The sequence below is a fragment of the Cardiocondyla obscurior genome, linkage group LG19, assembly GCF_019399895.1.
Source record: "Cardiocondyla obscurior isolate alpha-2009 linkage group LG19, Cobs3.1, whole genome shotgun sequence".
NCBI classification, from domain to species: Eukaryota; Metazoa; Arthropoda; class Insecta; order Hymenoptera; family Formicidae; genus Cardiocondyla; species Cardiocondyla obscurior.
In genome coordinates, this window is record NC_091882.1 from 3,574,290 (window position 1) to 3,592,871 (window position 18,582).

Below are 18,582 nucleotides of genomic sequence, written 5' to 3' on the forward strand. Positions count from 1 at the left end.
CTGAAACGCACATTATACTCGCACATATATTTGCAACTGCCCGAGAACAACGTAATTGCACGCGGAGATTATTTTTTTCGTATTACGATCGCAGCATCAAACAGTTAAAAAAAAAAAAAGAAATAAAGAAGTCAAGAGGGTATAATTAAAAATTTTTTTTATTCGATCAATTTTCTTTTTTACATCGTAAGTGGGCGAGAGGAAAAAAAAAGCAAGTAATTATAACTAGAGGCGAGAGGAAAAAAAAAGCAAGTAATTATAACTAGGATATTAATGTTGATATGCATATTAGCGACTGTTAAGGAGATACATTATGTCCGGGAAGCGAGTCGAAACTGAAGGGAAGCACGTTGAAGAGGTTGACGAAGCAAACGCCCCGAGATATGCAGCCCAGCGAACTTCGCTGCGCAGACAGTAGCAAAACAACTGATCGTCCGTCTCCTTCCATCACCGGCGCGTCCTGCTTCGCCGGTTGTTTGTGGAAGCGACAGAGTTGTTTCGATTCAGACGGGCACGGGAGGACCCCGAGCTCGAGTCCGCGCGACGAGTGTTTGCCAAATGTTTGATCAAAACGTTTGTCGTTTCTTGCGGCGAGGGAGTTCCAAAATTAAATGCGTCGTCCTGATTGCTAATATTCGAAATGCGTCACGCGTTAGTGCACCTCCGGTGACTCGCGCGGTCGGAAATCCAGATGCACGAGTGCCGTCGACGGTACTGCCGAGTGCAACGTTTAATAATCGCGCTCGTAATTAATCATCGTACGGGGGATACGCGGCGGAGGTTTTTTTTTCTTTCTTTCTCTCTCTCTAATTTTTTTTTTTTTTTTTTTTTTTTTCGGAGCGGTTGATTCTTCACGGCGCTCTTACAACGTTGCGCACAAGCGGTAAAATATTTTTCAAAGAAGTATTATGCGCAGCTCACATCACACCGACAGACGAGTGCATAACAATATTGGTGCAATCGCGTTTTCGCGCTTTGTCGTACCTCGTTCACGGACAAAGTCCGTGTTCCACGCCTCTATTCATAGTCGACGAGCTTGTCAACGGATAATGAAGACACTTCCTCGATGAGAGGACTTGCGTGCGGAGGTTTAAGTCAGCGCGTCCTTAATGCCAGCCACGTTTTCCCTCTTTACGCCACAGCCACAAGCGGTCGGACTCTCGCAATCAGATGTATGCACGTACCTTATACCGTTATTACTCGTGGCAGGCAGCCACTGAAACGTTCAATTATCTACGCTGCCTGCATCACGGGCCATTGTGGGGGACCTTATTCGATACGCGCGCTGAAAACAGGCTGCCTCGAAAAGTTGCCCTGAATGAACGTCAAACGATGTTTCGAGTCATGAATGTCAGGTGCTCGCATCGGCGAGAGTCCTCGCCTTCTTCTCATTCTCTCTATTTCTCTCTCTGTCTCTCTCTCTCTCTCTCTTTCTGTCGTCTTTTCTCGTTTCTTCGTCCCCACCTAGTTCGCGCCTCCATGACTGGAGACTTACGTAGATATCCGAGGGATCCATGGGTCGCTAATCAGGTCCTTCGCCGAGCATCGACAGCAGCAGCTCCTTCTTCTTTTATGCTCACTGTGTATTTTGACGGGCCGAAGAATGACGGACCAATTACGAGGCAACGTAAGGCCGCGGATTTTGACGCCTGAATACGCCGCATACTTCTTACAGTCATTATGCTCGAATCGAGCGGTGGTGGTGAGACCGGTCGACTGGTCTCGCCTCTGAAGGCTAACGAGCGATAAATCGCGTGGGCCCTTCTTAGGATGAAGCCGTGTCGTCGACTACTCGATAGAGAAACGGCCGCGCTGTAACGACATGAAAAGCACGTTGCTGCTACCGTAATATAATAACGTAAATGAAGATTAATTTATAAGCTGGAATTTTATCGTTCATCGCCGCGCGATATTATTTATTCAGCCGTAAATCGTATTTCGTTTAATATATGAATTTATAACGCGATGTAGTACTCGCCGCTAAAGTAATGTGATTTGAATTTTTTTAAAATTATCCCCGAAGTAAATGGGGGGCACGTAGACGTTTTAACTATGCGTAAATATCGTTATTAAAGCATCGCTTTTTACGAGCATTGCGGACTCCGGTGGTAGTCGTAACAGGTTTAAGGTGGCAGTAAACGGAACATGTAGCCGTCTCCATGTTCCTGTTTCCTGTGCTCGCCAATCTACTCTTTCTCCTTCGTCGGCACAGACTCTCGGGAAAGTTAGGCGAATGAAAAAAGTTGGCGCAAACCCTCAAGAGAGCGCTGAGTAGTTAGCGGACTTCGGAATAATCTTCATTGAAAAAGTTCGTCTAAACCTTAGAACACCGCGGCTTGTATGCCCGACTCGATATGAAGAGCTACAGAGAATGAGATATTTTAGCTAAAAGTCGCGATAACGCGCCAGCGAGTCGGCCGCAATTAAAGTGACTTAAGCCTTCCAGCTAGTTAAAGGGAAATTAGTGAAGCAAGGATTTTTTTTTCTTTTTTTTTCTTTTATTTCTTTTTTTTTTTTAATCTTTTTTTTATTCTCTTATTTGCTCCCCTCCCTCGCGTTTAATCCGACTCAATCTCGGCGTAAGCAAACCGCTGCTCCGGCCAGGTTCTGCTTTCGTAGCATGAAATAGAATCCGTGAGTTATTCTCTTAGGTCCACGGTCATGGTCGAGTTTGGAGAGGCTCATTTTTCAGATGGTGATTTTTCGGTTAAATTCACCCGTGTCGTTTTAGTTCAGGCAACCGAGGTATATACCTGTCTCCAACGTCGGCGAGAACAAAGAGATGCGCCGTTCCACTTATAAACACCTCCCTACAATCCCGAGTAAATAATTGTATTCTCTTTCTTAAACTGTTCGATGTGCAACAACGATTTTTACATCCGCTCGCTCTCTCTCTCTCTCTTTTATCGAAAAATAAAATTGAAGACTTTCTTTCGCGCGCGCGAAATGTAATATGCGGAGGTTGAAATCGGCCAGGCGATAAGCGGAAGGATCTCTGTATTTGCCGAAAGCTTGTTCGCGACAGACGTGCAAACTTACGATATTTAATAATTCGGTTGACGCCACGAACATCTGCCGCGCTCTCTTGGGGTAACCCTTTGCTCGTTCCCCGTTCTTATTCCGTTCCCTCCTTCTACCGTGCTCTATTGTTTAATTAATCATGTTGTATTAATAAAGCTCGCCTAATTGAATTCACTGATTTCACATCGTTAATACGAGTTTCATTTAAATTGAATGAAATGTCGCGCCATCTCCACCCACCTTGCGCGCCGCACCATTCAGCCACCCTTCTTTCGCTACCCTCTCGCGCCCACCGCGGCACCCCTCGCCCACCCGATCGTGCACCGTCGCTGTGAAACCGGAGCCACCCTCAAATTGTTCTTTTTCTCTCACTGTTTTATTGATCTTCACTTCCTCCGGCTACAGAGCTCTAAAACGATTTAAAAGATAGCCTATTTCTCATCGTCGGTAGGATCAGTGCAACGAGATACCAGCTTCCTTCGCGCATCTCGTCCCATCGACCGGATATTAATACGCGTTGTTTTATAAGCCGCGATAAGAATGAAAATTATAATTATTTGAGAGCGAGATTCGTCTGAATTAATCTCATTAATCTCGCTCTCAAATAATTGTTATCTGCTTGTTATCTTATTAATTATTATTATCTAAATATTATTATAATCTTATTAATTATAATAACTATACTGGCATGTCTACATTAATGTTTTTTATTTTATGTTACAGTTACCGGCGGCCTTTACAATTTTGCTGAATGCAGATTTGGTAAGTCACATAATTTTTTTTTTTTAATTATGTAGTTTTAAATAGGGCCTCTTAAAAAATAACGAGCGCGTAGCGCGCGTATGATTTCTACTAGTATTATTAAAATTCAATGATCTTATTTAACTTTTTTATGTACGTTAGAAACATAACGGCGCGTACCGTCTTTACCGTCTCATGCGCTGATAGAAATATAATTAGAGTGAGGCATGGGCCGTGTAGGTGCGAATTCGCGTCATACTTTCTTTCATTTCGCGGCGCGAGGACACGCTAGGGTACGTGAGGGAACGAGCGACAGAGTGTCAGACAACCCGAACGACAGGACAGGTCCACAAGCTTCGACTCCAGGCAACGGAATAGGTGGCACGTTCACGGCACTTGCCGTCAGGTTGCGCTAGGTTGGCCCGGGTCCAAGCTTCCAAGATCCATATAGGTGCCGTTCGACTGTGTTGCCTGCCCCGGCAGCTTGCGAGCTTATGGGAGGAGCGTACGCCAGAAGGCCGTACCTCGAACTCCGCCTCCATCGGGGTTCTTGTCTTGCTGCGAGAGGCGCTGGTGTGCTCACCAGGATTCACAAAGTTCCGTCGAGGCACGAGCGACTGCCGCGGACACGCGTGAACGTTGTCTTCGTCTTGATGCCTTCCGGATTTGATACGGCACGAGCGCTGAAACAATGACATTCGAGTAGCCCGCGTCAGAAAAAGAAACGCAGATCTCCTTCCGTTTGCATTTGTTTCAAAATTTAACATAAATCTTCTCATTGTTTATTTAATTACATTGTTCTACGTAGGGCACTATTAATTAATAATAATTAAACTTGTCGGTGCCGTTGATTACGATCTTGAGAAAATTCTTTATTTAATTTGCTCGTTAGATACGTCGTGCGTCGCGCTTTGCAAGATAGATACGAGTTAATTTGCCGTACGTTTAATATGTTTTTCGTGCGTATAGATATTAGTGCGAGGAGACATAATGCCTCTTCTACAAAGAGCGTTGCATAGACCGGGATGACCGCGAGCACGCCGTCTCGTTCGCCGGCTCCTTTATTTCCGGTTCGTGCCTTTTCACATCGTGTTGTCTGGTTTTTCCAAGTTGTCCGAGGGTCGGCCGCCAAGTTTATTCAGTCCGCCAAACTTTGTAGTACACCGTGTCGACTGCCAGAGGGCAGTAGCCCGACGGACAAGAGGTGGGAACCGGAACTGAACGCCTGGGCTCCGGACATAACCGTCCCTTTCGTCTCCCTCCGCCGTCTCCGGCTTCCTCCGGCTTCTCCTCCACCTCCGTGCTCCTTCGACCGGGCGCTCGCGCGCACACATACACGAGTCGCGCTTTGTCCGGTCTCTCGGACGCAATTAGGGTGGGTCTCGGCCTTCAACCCCCTTGGGGGTGCCCCTTCGCTAAGTAGAAAAGCGTGTATCCACCTCCGACCTCGAAAGGCGGTGGGGTTCGTGTCTGGCTGGAACGGACCCCGAACGGACGGACGGACGGATGGACTGGACTGACAGCAGCTGACTACCGGTACGGCCAACCTACTCTATCTACAACCTCTGGCCACTCTCTCTCCCGGCTCCACTTCCTGGACCTCGCTCTTGACCAGCTTAGAGCCCCTCGGCCCTAAGACAAACATTCCGGTAGTACGTCTGTATCTTTTATGGCATTCGCGTATCTCCTCGTCTCCTCGCTTACTAACTTTCGTCGTACTAGGTGTCGAAGGTATCATTAATTATTGAAGGGCGGAATAAAAAATGGAAGCTCGTGTAACCGCGGAGTAAAAGTTATATTATTTCAACGTGATTATTTAACGGCGATCGAAAGGAAATCACGTATCGCGCGAGAGCGTACGTATTAGATTTAATAAAAAATTGATAGCCGCGCGACGAAATCGTATCTATATTACACCGACAACGGTGGATCTTTTTTTAAAATTAATCGACTAGAATTTCGAGGCGCATCTCCGCGCGGTAGCGTTTCAACCGGGGGAGGTAAATTTATCGCGCGATCTTAATGCAGGCTGACGATTGAATACTGACAGTCTCGTCTAAACCAAACGTGTAAATGGAGGTAATTCTCGCTCGTCATTCCCCTACCTACCCCCGTTAGCAGACAAACTACGAGGGAGCTCTAATATTACGCGAGTACGTACATACTATTACATATCCTGCCAGCAATGCCCGGGCAGCCGCGATACGGTCGGTTGGTAGAATATCCTTTGGAACACCCCACAAGGGGCTCGTTTGTCTAAGCACCCCTCCGCCCTCCGTGGCAGCGTTCCACGAGCACGTGGTTATGCCCACTTCGTCATCGGGCAGGAAACGCACGAATAGAAGGGAGGGAAGGTAGGGTGGTGTATTCTCCGCCGTGCTTCGAGAGACCACACAAGCCATTCCTCTACGCTACCTACCGTCGCCGCGCAAACCACCCCCGCTATTGTCACCACCCCTACCGACGTTCAGCATCCCGGTCTTCTCGGGCGCTCCCGTTCCCGGTGGCCCATTCGCTCCTAAATTGTGAATAATGTTGATTATGTAAAAAGACTTTACGAGACGTTATTACTGTCATTGCGATTACGATGTTATACGAGTCGCAGGGCGCGCGTGGCCCCGCGGTGCTCGTAACCCTCGAGGCACCATCGCCCGAACACCTTTTCCCTCACTTATCCTTGCCCCCTTCCCCCCGTCGTTTCTCTTCGACACGCTCGCTCTCGCCGCGCACGTATCGCCAGTAAATTCGCATACGGTAGTCCCCACGATCGCGAACGCCGTATTCGCGAGTCGATGAAAAGCGAGGAAGAAACTCCGGAGAAAATTGCCGACGAAACCGCCGCGTCGATTGTCGAAGATGTATATCGCGTCATGTTAAGTCTTATCGGTGCGAGAGAAAGTTATTTAAACGAGCGGTCAACGCGTGTTGCAGTCCGCCAAATTTCAAAACGCTTTTATTACAAAAAAAAAAAAAGAAAGAAAAAAGTTTACAAAATTCGTAAACTAAATTTTTGCGAAATAAGAAAAAAAAAAAAAAAAAAAAATTAGTTTGATGTTGCTATCCGCCCGTTTGTTAACGCAGAGAGCGCACGGCGGAAAGGGCGCGGCGACGAAAGAAGAACGGGCGCAGCCGGTGATCGAGGAAAGTTCGCCGAGGTGAAAAGAGACGCGCGGCGGTTCGGTATGGCACTAGGGTACGTAGCGGCGAACGATGATGCGCCAACGAGATAGGGTAGATTGCAGGCCCGCGCCGCGTGTCCCGTTGGTACCCGCGTCGGTATCCGTTGGTATCCGCGCGCCTGGCCAGAGCTGATACGGTCAGCCCCGGGATAAAGTAGATATTAACACGAGATGATCCGTTAATGAAGCGTATGTTCTACGCCGCGCACACGCCTAGCTTTCTCTCTCTCTCTCTCTTTCTCTCTCCCTCCGTCTCCCCCTCACCCTCCGCTCGACCCGTCTCTTTCTCTTCCTCTCTTCAACCTCATCTTTCGTCCCGTTTCCGTGGCCGTCCCTCGCGCTACCGCCGTCTCTCTCGTAGGGCAAAATACATACCGTACCTACCGCCTATTACGAGCAGCCTTTCCTGTTATCTTATCCGGACACCGCCGGCCCGGTCGCGAATTATTATTAACCTGCATGCACGTTGTCCCACCCCCGTCTACTTTTCGCCCCGCTGTCAACCCGCTCGTCGGCCCCCGTCAATGTTTTCACCCGCTACAACGAGGCGAATCGCGACGCGCAGCGCGATACTTGCGAATCCGGTCAATTCGTCGAACAAATATCATTTAAAAAAAAAAAAAAAAAAAAAAAAAAAAAAAAAAAAAAACGATGTTCTCGCAAATGAGATTAATTAGTACTACAGATGTACGATCGCGACAGCAAGTATTGTGTTACCGATACACAAATTCAATCTGTAAAATTAGGACGCTTGTTTATGTTGCGAAATCTGTTTCGTTAACTGATCCATTAACACGCGGTAGCCTTGTAACTTTAATAGGCTATTAGTTACGTTTTTTTTAATCCGCCGCTTTCGACACGACTTTGGATGACGTTCAAATAACGTCTGCCAATTGTTTTAAACGTCTCGCACGCTGCGCGAACTCGGCATAATAAATCAACGTAGTCCGGTTGATTAAAGTATTTTTACTTTCATTAAAATACAAGCGCGCCGCTGTTTGTCTCGTATCCATTTTCTATCATCGATATCACCGCTCGCCGTGCCGGCAGTCACGAAGAACAATAAATGGTTTTTGTCCGAGCGCGGCCTTGGGTCATTGGGATATTCGCGTGTAAGCGGATAACGACGTGCATAAACGAGTCATCGAACACTGGACTCATTCACAGCTGTCCTCGTTATTGACCACCCACGACATCGATCGGTCGGATGTTCGGGCTATCTGTATCAGGGAATTGGACAACGATTTCGAAACGCATCGAGCCGGCTATATAGTGAAATCGAACGTAAACACGTTTGCACAGCCACTGCATTTTAATCGGGGCTTATGAAATATTAGACGATTAGACATTAAAAAATTGATAAATTCCGAGCGTTTAAAAATATTTATTTACAATATTAAAAAGAAGCTAATAGTCGAATCTTCGTAAATAATCTTATCGAGCATATCTCTTTATATATATATTTTATATGTAAAGATATATATATACTTTAGTCGTTATAAAAAAAAATGAATCGATCACCTTGCTAAATTTATTTACAAACTACTCGCCGGAGTTTATGATAATGCGCATCGTAATGAATAAAGTTCAAAGTTGCAAGAAAGGTTAAAAAATTATCGACGGTAAAGCGCGATATAAAGTTAGACACCTCGAGCGGTATTAAAATCGTGATTAAAGAGAATTTTGTATGGGCCATTCAAGTGATCTCCCTTGTCATCGTCCGATTCGATACGCACCTACAGACCTAAGAACCTTATTCTCGAGCCATTGAAGAAGCCTGCTTCTGGACCCGTTGTTGCAGCAGCGCGTGTCACAGACTTTCATCCTCTTAACAAAACCGAACGACACCACCGTGCTACACTTGCCCGGTTTTTTCTCTTTCGCCAAATAGTGAGAGGCGGTCCACGAAAGATCGCGGCGCGGCGCGAGGTTGAAAAAGAGAGCGGCAGCTCGGACGAGAGCGAGGGAAGAGGAGAGGAAGCCAAAGCTAGACGAAAATACGGTAGCAACGAGGACGGATAGAGAAATTTCGTTCCGTGAAAGAGCAGGATCGCCGAATCGAAGGGCGGAGGAGAAGAAGAGGCGGACAGGAGTCAGTAAACCCGAACGCACCATTCACGCGAGCCTCCCCGAGCCCTCGGAGTACCTGGAAACGGTGCTAATGATATGCTCGAGATCGCTGGTCCTGAATGGAACTTTTCGGGAATTCTCCGACGGTTTCGAAGAATTAGGAATTCCGAAGACAGGTTCTGCCCCCTTTTCCTCTCCCTCCTCCCCCCCCCCTTCCCCCGTTCGGGCTCCCCCTTTCTTTCTGTCTTTCGCGAAGCGGTTTCAGATCCGACTCCATAAAGAGGTTGTTTGTGGCCGCAGAGGCGGGTGAAGCGCTTTGTGAGAGACGCGTCTCGCCTTCTCTCTAGTCTCCCTTTCTCCCTTTCGTTCGCATTCACCGGCTTCCTTCTGCGTCTTCCGTTTTCTTCGTTCCTCTTTGCCATCCGCCGCTATCGTCGCTTCGGGCTGAGATTTATAAGCGCGAACGAGTCTTTCAGGGACGCGCAAGCGGTTCATCCTCGAATGGGAACAATTTCGAGGATAAGGACGCGCCGACGCGAAAGCCGTGTTTAGGAGACCCTCAATGGTGAAAAAGAGGAGACGGTCGGATTATAGGAGGAGTCTGTGAAATTGCAACGAATTGTGCTCGCCATCGAATTCATTACGGCGGCATTACAAATCGGACACGATTATGTTATTTTATTCCGTGAATAATATTCGATAAAATCTCATTTATAGGTCAAACGCGATGCCACCGGAAACCGGAAAATCAATAAAATCTCATATTTCGAAGATAAAATTATCGACGTATTTGTAGCAATTAAAAAATAAATATATACATTAAAAATTACATTTAATCAATTTTACACATATTTATAATAGTTTAATTTTTTTTTTTCTTCTTCAAAATTTTAATTAATTAATTTCATATGTAGAGAAAAATCAGTACGTTGTGTTTGTTTTCGAAATTGTCCGGGGCTGCTTTCTAAATTTTTATCGTTGCCGCTGTGATATCAAATAAATCGATATTCATCCATTTTCGTATTCTCCGAATGCACTGCGAGCGAGCAATGCAAACGCAGGGCAAGAAATCAAGGGCCGGCACGAGAGAAGCGCAAATTCGCCAGTTTTTTTGCCGCTCCTTTCGTTTTTCTTTTTTCCAACTAACGAACTTATAAATATACATCACTTTGAACTCCTGTGTGACTCGCGCGCCAACGATTGAATAACCGGAAAGGCTCACCGAAGGCGCGATGCCAGTCGTTTATATTTAAACAGCGTTGTCCGGTAATTATGAGAGCACGCGAGGCGGTAATAAGCGGCGAATGTTAGCCTGATTATACATTAACGCAGGACCCGGAATTCGGGCTTAATTTCAACACGACGATAAATTTTTCAGTGTTTATTCAGCGCGATCACGTTGAAAAGAATGTACGGTATTTCTCTTCTTCTCTCTTTGCACATTTTTCTTTCCTCCCGCGTCATGCATTCTCTTCCGTTCGTTCTTTCCGCATCTTATTGTCGTACAAGCGCGAGATGGCGAGGATGGCCGTTTTGCTTTATCAGAGCGCAGGAACAGCGTGAGAATTCGTTTACCTTTTTCCTATTAAGGGCGCGCCTTTCGCCGACGCGACAGGCAGGGTGGGCTTTGCGGAACCCGGGTTGCCGTGTCATCAACGTTTTATTTCCACGGCGCGCGGCTCCCGCGCCATGGCGCTCCGGGAAGAACGCAAAAGTTTAATTAATTTCGAGCCACGGCATTAAGTGGCGGTATCGGAAACCCTCCCACGACGTCCCGACGTCCTCTCGACACTCGAGAGACCGCCTGTTCCTTTGCTGCTTCCCGACTATCCTTATTCCAAGTTCTCTCATTCCCCCCTGCGCCTTCTTCGAGTAAGAAACGTCGAGTTCCGTACGATTAAGAATTATCGCGACGTTCTTCAGCGCGCGTTCGGCTCCATTTCGCGCTTTACCTTCACCACAGATTGCGAGGCGATCTCTTTTCTCGGGGCGACGCGATACTTCCCCCTTCGAATTCGTCAAGGGCTCGACAGCTCGTTTATGGTGACACCACCTTCGCCCTACGGTCAAGACAAGGTAGCAGGTTTGTTTGCCTCTCGGTCGGTACCGATGACATCGGTGAGTGATCACTTACGAAACCGAGAAGGGAGGCCCTACTAAATCCTCGGACGACACGGGTCACCGTCTCGTGGCTTACCATCAAATACGTTCCCGCGGTGAATTAACGATTCAGATTCCGGCGTATTATTTCACCGAACACTGTTCGATAAATTTCCGAGAGCTGATAAATTAGAATTTATTTCGTTATAAAATTAATAGGTTATTTTTTTTTTCTTTTTTTTTGTTCGAGTCTTAGTACCGTTTTTATTTTCGCACGCACGTTACTTACGTTACTTAAATGATGACACACAAGCGCGAGGACTGACTATCTTAAAAAAAAAATGCCGTACGGTGTCTCGCTCGGTTTTCTCTGGCACGGTGCTTTGCAAGCACGGAACACGTGTCTTATGTCGTCAACATAGTGGCTGGTTTGCACTTTGTGCCAGACGCTCGGTCAGCGAGGTGAACGGTACCACGTGCATTCGCGTCGAAATAACGCGACGCATTTTTACGCCTCGCGAGAACCCGCCCCGGCAACAAATCATCGACGCGCCGCGGCCGTCTCGGAGGCGAGTGTAACGTATCCGTCGGTGACAGCGCGAAACAGCTCGGGAGGAGAGATCGACAGAGTCCAAGAGAAGAGAGTCCGGCAGGTCAAGGAAGAAGACACCGGCGAGATTCATGGCGCGAACGGACGGGAATAGTTTCGCCGTCGACGCTTTCGTTAACGAGAACGCCTCCCCGGGCGATCCTCTTTCCTTCAGCCGACGTCGTCGCAGACGCGGAATGCGGCTGCCCCGGCTGTTAACCCGCGACGATACTTATTTTCTCGCGTGCTCGCGTAGAACCGCGTTCTTCTTTCGCGCCTCTTGAACCGGTCGCGAATGCGCACGAATTTTTTATCGCTCGTCGATTTTTAATTCGATCGATTTGGTGGAAAGTAGGAGTCAGAAGGAGTTAACGAAATAATGTAGCAAGTTTTTTTCTTTTTATAGTTTTTATTTAAGAAAAATACTCAACGGTACAAAATAATATTATAAATAATTCTTGACGATATGTAGAATTTTTCGTTTCAAGTTGAAAACATTAGCAAGAGTATGAATATCTCGACGACTGATGGAGAAATCTTTGTTGCAACTCATACGCGGCCAAGCTTGGCACATCAACAGACGCTAATCCGAGTGCATTTTGCATCTCTTCATTAATCATTCGAGTACGCTTGGACGCTTCTCGCGGCTGTGTCACGTTGTAAGGCCAGAGGTCCCAATGAATTATCGGCGCTCGTGTGCAGGACTGAGAGCAGCCCGAGAGCGTCCTCGTGGACGAGACCAGTCTTCGCTTTGAGCCGGCTTCCTCGCGTCAGCAACTCGCTAACAACTTAGTCCATCGCACGAGAATGCGATCTATTAGGTGAGAACGCGGAACGAAACACGTATATCTCTGCGGCTTAGATATATCGCTTTATCTCGGTAAACAAATTTAGAATTTTTTTTCGGCTGTTCTCGTTACTTATCTTGCCAAGTTAATCACCGTAAAAAATATAATTTAACGCGAAATTAAATAATTACCGCGCGTGAAAATTGCCAAAGTAACAGAAATAAAAAAAAAAAAGAAAGAAAAACATTTTTAATTACTTCGCGACCGGTATATTCGAAATTCGTTGTGGAAACACGTTTCTTTCGGTAGTGCTTCGAGTTTTCGAGCGCATCCGCATCAAAGCTCTTAGACCCCCGTAACTTTTCAATGTACCAACCTACGCGAGAAGACTCTTGCCACCCTTGAAGTGACGCGACGAAGGAAAGACGACGATCGACTTTCTCAACGCGGAAGAAAACCCCTTTCGCGCTGTTGGCTCGACGGGAATTATTTAAATGGATTACCGCGGCAACTCCGTGGCAAAGTTTTCCGGGGGATTCGCTGATCCGCTCTTAAAATTTAGATGGATTATAAGGAGAACGCGCACACAGGGCTGAAAATAGTCTGCGTGTGGGAGCGAAGAGGACGACGAGACGGACGACGACTCTGACGACGACGGCGACAACGGCGACAACGAAGACGACGACGAAGACGACGGCGAAGACGAGGAGGACTACGGCGTGCCGAGCTGCCTGCAGATTTCATACTTATTATACTTAACGGGGACGGCGTCTTTTTAAAGGGGCTAACAATGAGGGATGGTGGATCCCTGTCGACCTCCGCGGCACCCATCCCCTGCCTCCCCCCCCTCTCTCTCTCCTTTAAGAAAATGTTTAATGCTGCGGAAAGTAAGGCGCGGTAATTAATATCCATTATCTCCTACGTTGGCGACCTCTATCCAATTAGTTCCGCGGATACCTGCGGAAACAAAGACGCATTAGCGGCGTCTCTCGTAGAACGAATACGACAAAAATCGGCTTAATGCACCGCTCAACGCTATCGAGAGATTTTCGGATTCTCTCGCATTCCGTGGACTAAGAGCTCTACCGTTTTTCTTTCTTTTTTCCCTTTTCTTTTTAAAGCACGAAAATAATCGAGGTTTTTTTTTTCTCTCGTTAATAATAATTTTATTTATAATTACAACGCTGACGCGCACGCAGCGGTGTACCGATGTACATATCGAAATCCGTCGTTAGGCTGCAAAGTGAATTTCGACCACGTCACACGTACAATGGATTACAAGTGAGGATCGCATTTAGCTCGCAGAGATGTTACAATTACGATAGCCTACAACGGGGGTTCCACGGGTGTGTTATCACTTCGAAACGTTGGGTATTAATCCGAACGCGGAGGATATACGTGCTCGACATAGTCTCGCAATAATACGGCGGATCCGTCGATCTAACAAGACTGCTGGCGTTTCCACCGGTATCAGGGACCGGCTTGTACTCGCGGTTAAGTGCGGCTGTAATCGTAGAAATTGCAGCGACGGGAATCCGTCGTCGTCGCCGTCTTCGTCGTAGTACTACAGTGTAATATGCGACGCGTATTACACGCGCGCGTATCTATACGCGTTTGCGCGCCTCCGGTTGTATGCGTGCGTGAAAGGATACGATGTTCCTTGCGCGATAAGTAGCGAGTTTAATTTGCCGTACTAGTTTATGCGTCCGAAGTTATCGCGCGATAAGCTGCTTCCACGAGGCCAGGTGGAGCCCCGCTCTCGCGAGAGAGAAAAAAATAAAATTTATTCCGCGAATTAAGATAAAATGCTCGCGTGACCAGCGCGTCGAAACGACAGAGATGCGACTCCGCTGCGACGCGTAATTAGTGCCTCCTCGCTGATTTCGTTGGGCGCGGTCGCGCACCAGGCCGGCTGGCCACTTAACGCGCCTTTACTTTATTCAATTTTATCCGAAAATAATGTAGAACGAGAATACCTTGGGCACGGGATGACGCAACCGTTACATCCGAGGAGATAGAATCTGACGGCGAGGCGTACGAAATTATTTATATTATTGCATTTTCACGAGAAGCTTGTCTTCTCTCGGTAATCGGGGGATCGTCTGGGTTCCGCTCGGCGTCCACGTAAAATCATCGCGCTTGAACGACGGATACGAGAATCTTCAACCGCGAAAACGACGCGGCGGATTACGAATTAAACGCGGCGACGATTAAACTGGAACCTCCCCCCGTTCGCTTCGCGGCGTAACGACGGTCGTTCGACGTCGCGGGTGAACGTCACCAGCAGAGCGAAACGCGAGAGAGCCGTCGGCGCGCATTCCCTCGCAACAGTACGCGCGCGGGCGGCGGAGAACTAGAAGGAGCGCGCCATGATAATAACAGCGATTATCGCTGTATTCGGGAAATTACTGGTAAGCGGCAGGCCCCGGTACATAATTGAACGCCGGCCAGATACTGCTCCCTTGCTCGCATCGCGTCGCTCGCTCGCACACGAAACGCGTGTGCGTGCATAACGACGCGGACGAAGGCAGGCGCGGGCCATCCTTTCGCGTGCACATTGCACACGCACGCACGTGTAACGCGGCGCGGTCTCTCGCACATTGCGCGTGCGGCGCCGCGCCACACTTACACCTCCATACGGAAACACGGCTATCTATCCGGCGGAGGTTTATACGCGTGTTGCCGCTGTAAACTCGCGCCCGGGTACCGGCAACGTAATCGTACGAGATCCCATTGCATGAATATAATTTGCATACAAGTTGGTTATACGGCGAAAGGGGGATATGGGGGGGAAGAGGAGGAGGAAACGGGGGGAGGGAGGGAGGGAAAGCCGGCATCAGCTGGCTCGCCCGTATAAACGATTATATGGACCCAACAGATGTAGGCGGACCTGCGACCCCGCGCAGTTCGCGATTGGCGTTGTACCCTTTTACGCCCTCCTATCCTGCTTGCCCTCCCGCTCGCCTTCGCTGCCCTGCGTACGCTTGCGTTATCACAAAATGCCCTGGTAATGGCAAGGCCATATAATTTATGGGTACCTGCGAATTGTCCCAGAGTGCGCCCCTTATGCGAATTGCCGCACGATCAGCAGCCCTTCAACTCCCGCGAAATCAACGAGCGTTTAATTTTGTCTTCTTTTTTTTTTTTTTTTTTTTTTTTTTGTATTCGGTTACTCGCACTCGGCGGAAATCGTCATCGAGATCGAAAGTGCCGAAAATCGAGAAAGGTATCTAAGCGTGTTTTTTTTTTTTTTTTTTATTTCCTCGTCTCGTAATACAAAAATTGACGGCGTGTTAGACGGCGGTTCGTATTATCATTCAGAATTGTTCCACAATGCGCAAGATTGCCGATGTTTGAGTCGTCGTGAAACATAAGTTCGCAGTGTCGAGGGGCTTTAGAGGGTAGTCGCGAAGGTTGAAAAGAGGAAATCGACCGGCTCGAGTACGGAGTTCGACGTGAAAAAGAAACCTCCGCGCATTCTCAACGGTTGCGTCCTCGGGTGCGGAGTGTAGAAGTGGATCGCTAGCACGGCACATCATTAAGCCGGAGAGTGGTCGTGTCGCGCTATCGACTTTATCCTTTTTTCTCTCCCTCTCCTTGATTCGTCTTCTGTACCAGACTGCCCCGGGAATCTCTTTTTCGTGCGGCTCGGCATCCCGCGCCGGGCTTGGACACCTAATCTAATGGATGAGACACGGCGACTAGAGGTGTGTGGGCATTTAGGAGAAAATATCACATCGGCCGGACCGATTGTCGCGAGGGAAAGAGAGAGAAAGAGAAAGAGTGAGTCGCGAGAGGGGTAGAGCGAGACGGAAATAACAAAGATAAAGAGAATAAGAGAATCGAGGTTAACAGAAACGAGAGAGTAGAACGGTAGAAAGATCCTTTGAAGCAGCCGCCGCCACTTGTTGGTCGATCAACGGCTCCCTTTAAATCCGATCGCCAGTCACCTCACCCCCTCCCCCCCTCCCTTCCCTCACCTACCTCAGCTTCTTCGGCATCGATAGGATAGGCGCCGCTTTTAGAGGTGGATTGCGTTCCCGTGCACGCCTCACCAACCACGCCACGGACGTTACAGATTTTCGTTTACATTTATAAGTCCGAGGGAAAGAGGGAGGGAAGAAGAGGGCGATATAGCCGGCCGCAGCTGGTGTGCCAATAAATTCTACGGCATTCACCGGGAGAAAGAGAGGGCCTTTAGCGCCACCGTATATTGTTGCGTGTGGAGGGAGGCCGGTGGTCCTCGTTGACGACGACCTTCAAAGCGGACGAGCCGCCGTCCCGTGTGGACGTCATCGGAACATACCTTCCATAGGCGGGTAACGCCTCGTTTTATTGGCGGTCGATCCTTTTTTCCGTTTATGCAATATCTCGCCCGCAGAAATATTAACTTAGGCGGCCGCTTCTTTGGTTCGCGATATCGGTGCTACGCGTAGGGCGTGTCGCTTATGCATTTTGCATCGATTGCCGGACGCATCGCCACGCAAATATATTCGATCGCGAAGCTTGCTTGTGGACGTAAAAAAAAAAATATATATATATATATTTCCAGCCTATTTTTACTTGCGGAAGAGAATACGTAAGGTGTCCCTTCGCGCCTCCGACAAATCAATACTAAAGACTACTAAAGATCATTAGTCCTCTCGCATAAATCAAACGATTAAACGAGCGACAGTGTTAGATTAGCTTACAAATTATGAAAGGGCTCACGGCGCCCGAGTACGTCGCCCGGGAGTTTACCGAGTACATCGAAAATCCATCTTGCCGCCTTTTGATTTAACACGCGGCGCGCGAGGGAAGCGGGAGAGCAAATCGCCGAGCTCGACTTGGTCCGCGAGATGTTCTCGGTGGAAACGAACGTCCTTAGACCGAGCGCATTGATCGGCGGGGGTGAGAGTCGGCCCCCAAATGGCGCGAAGTAATATAAAGTCCGGGGAGCCGCGGTCATATCGCGCTCGTAAACCAGAAGGTTCTCCATTCCTGCACCTCGCCTCGCCCTCGAGCTTGTAAGAGCGTTTCTTTCCCGTATTCGCCGAGCGGAGTGGAGTCTTCGTGGTATGAAGCAATTTACATGAGGGTCGACGCGCGCGTGCTTCCACCCTCGCGCCAGGCATTCAGGATCGTCCGACGCACGCGGAGGTCTTTGGACCGAGGAAAGTATCGCGCCGTCAAGAGAATACGGAGTTACAAAATATTTCGAGCTCGGCGACGCCGCGATCCAAGAAAGTTATTCGGCGCGGTCAATAAAATAAAATTAATCGCGAAAATTTCGTAGCGGCGAGTAAAGCTCACTTTAGCAAAATCACTCGCAATACTTCTGTCTCGCGATTATTGCGCGCGTTTACGCGTGACTGACTCGCGTTGGAGATGGTATCGGGATTGACTTGGAATTTTAAAAATATAAAGCGCGCTCTCCACGAAGCACGGATCCGCGATAAGCAACTGATTGCGTGGCCCGCCACTTCCTCCGTTATCAGCTATTAGTGACGTCTACTGATTTCACTTCGTTGACCTACTTGTAAATGCTCAGGTAGCGTGTTCTCCGGTCTTAAAAAGCTACTTGTAATCACTCCAATGTATAACGTTGTACATCGAGAACTTTTTTTTTTTTTCCTTTTTTTTTTTCGATCAATGCAAAATCGGAGCAGATCTAGATACAAACCGTCGCATGTATTTAAAATTAAATAATTATTCTCGCCGAGTTTATAATTATAAGAAGCTTGTATTTTATATTCTACATATATGTATTTTTTTTTCTGTTTCAGTGGCTTGTAATTTAACCCGCACGCCGTGAGCTCGCCGATTCTGAGAAGTCGCCTATCTTCGGCACAGGAGCTGTTTCGTGAGGGCTACCTATCTATACGCAGCGTGTACTCGATAATGCCCGAACAAAGTGCTGTCGCAGGTGAGTAGATTACACGAATACTCGAAAAGTCTTAGCCGGGACTGCGAGAAGCGGGATCGGCCGGAGACGAAGGGCTCGCGAGGGAAAGAGAGAGACGGAGAGCGAGAGAGCGAGGTTACCGAAGAAGAGATCGGCGAAGGGTGAGGGAAGTCGGCCATGTTGAAGGGGTGGGATGGTGGAGGCGAGAGG

The 18,582-nt window shown here is 48.1% G+C and overlaps 1 protein-coding gene across 4 annotated transcripts in view; it reads left to right on the plus strand.

Moving 5' to 3' along the window:
• LOC139110075 (ankyrin repeat domain-containing protein SOWAHA-like) overlaps nucleotides 1–18,582 on the plus strand; it is a 375,001-nt gene that overhangs the window by 81,475 nt on the left and 274,944 nt on the right. For all 4 annotated transcript variants that reach the window (XM_070669630.1, XM_070669627.1, XM_070669631.1 and 1 more), the window contains exons 5-6: nucleotides 3,745–3,783; nucleotides 18,254–18,393. The gene's annotated coding sequence lies outside the window, so the exon portion shown is untranslated. The remainder of the gene's footprint in view (nucleotides 1–3,744; nucleotides 3,784–18,253; nucleotides 18,394–18,582) is intronic.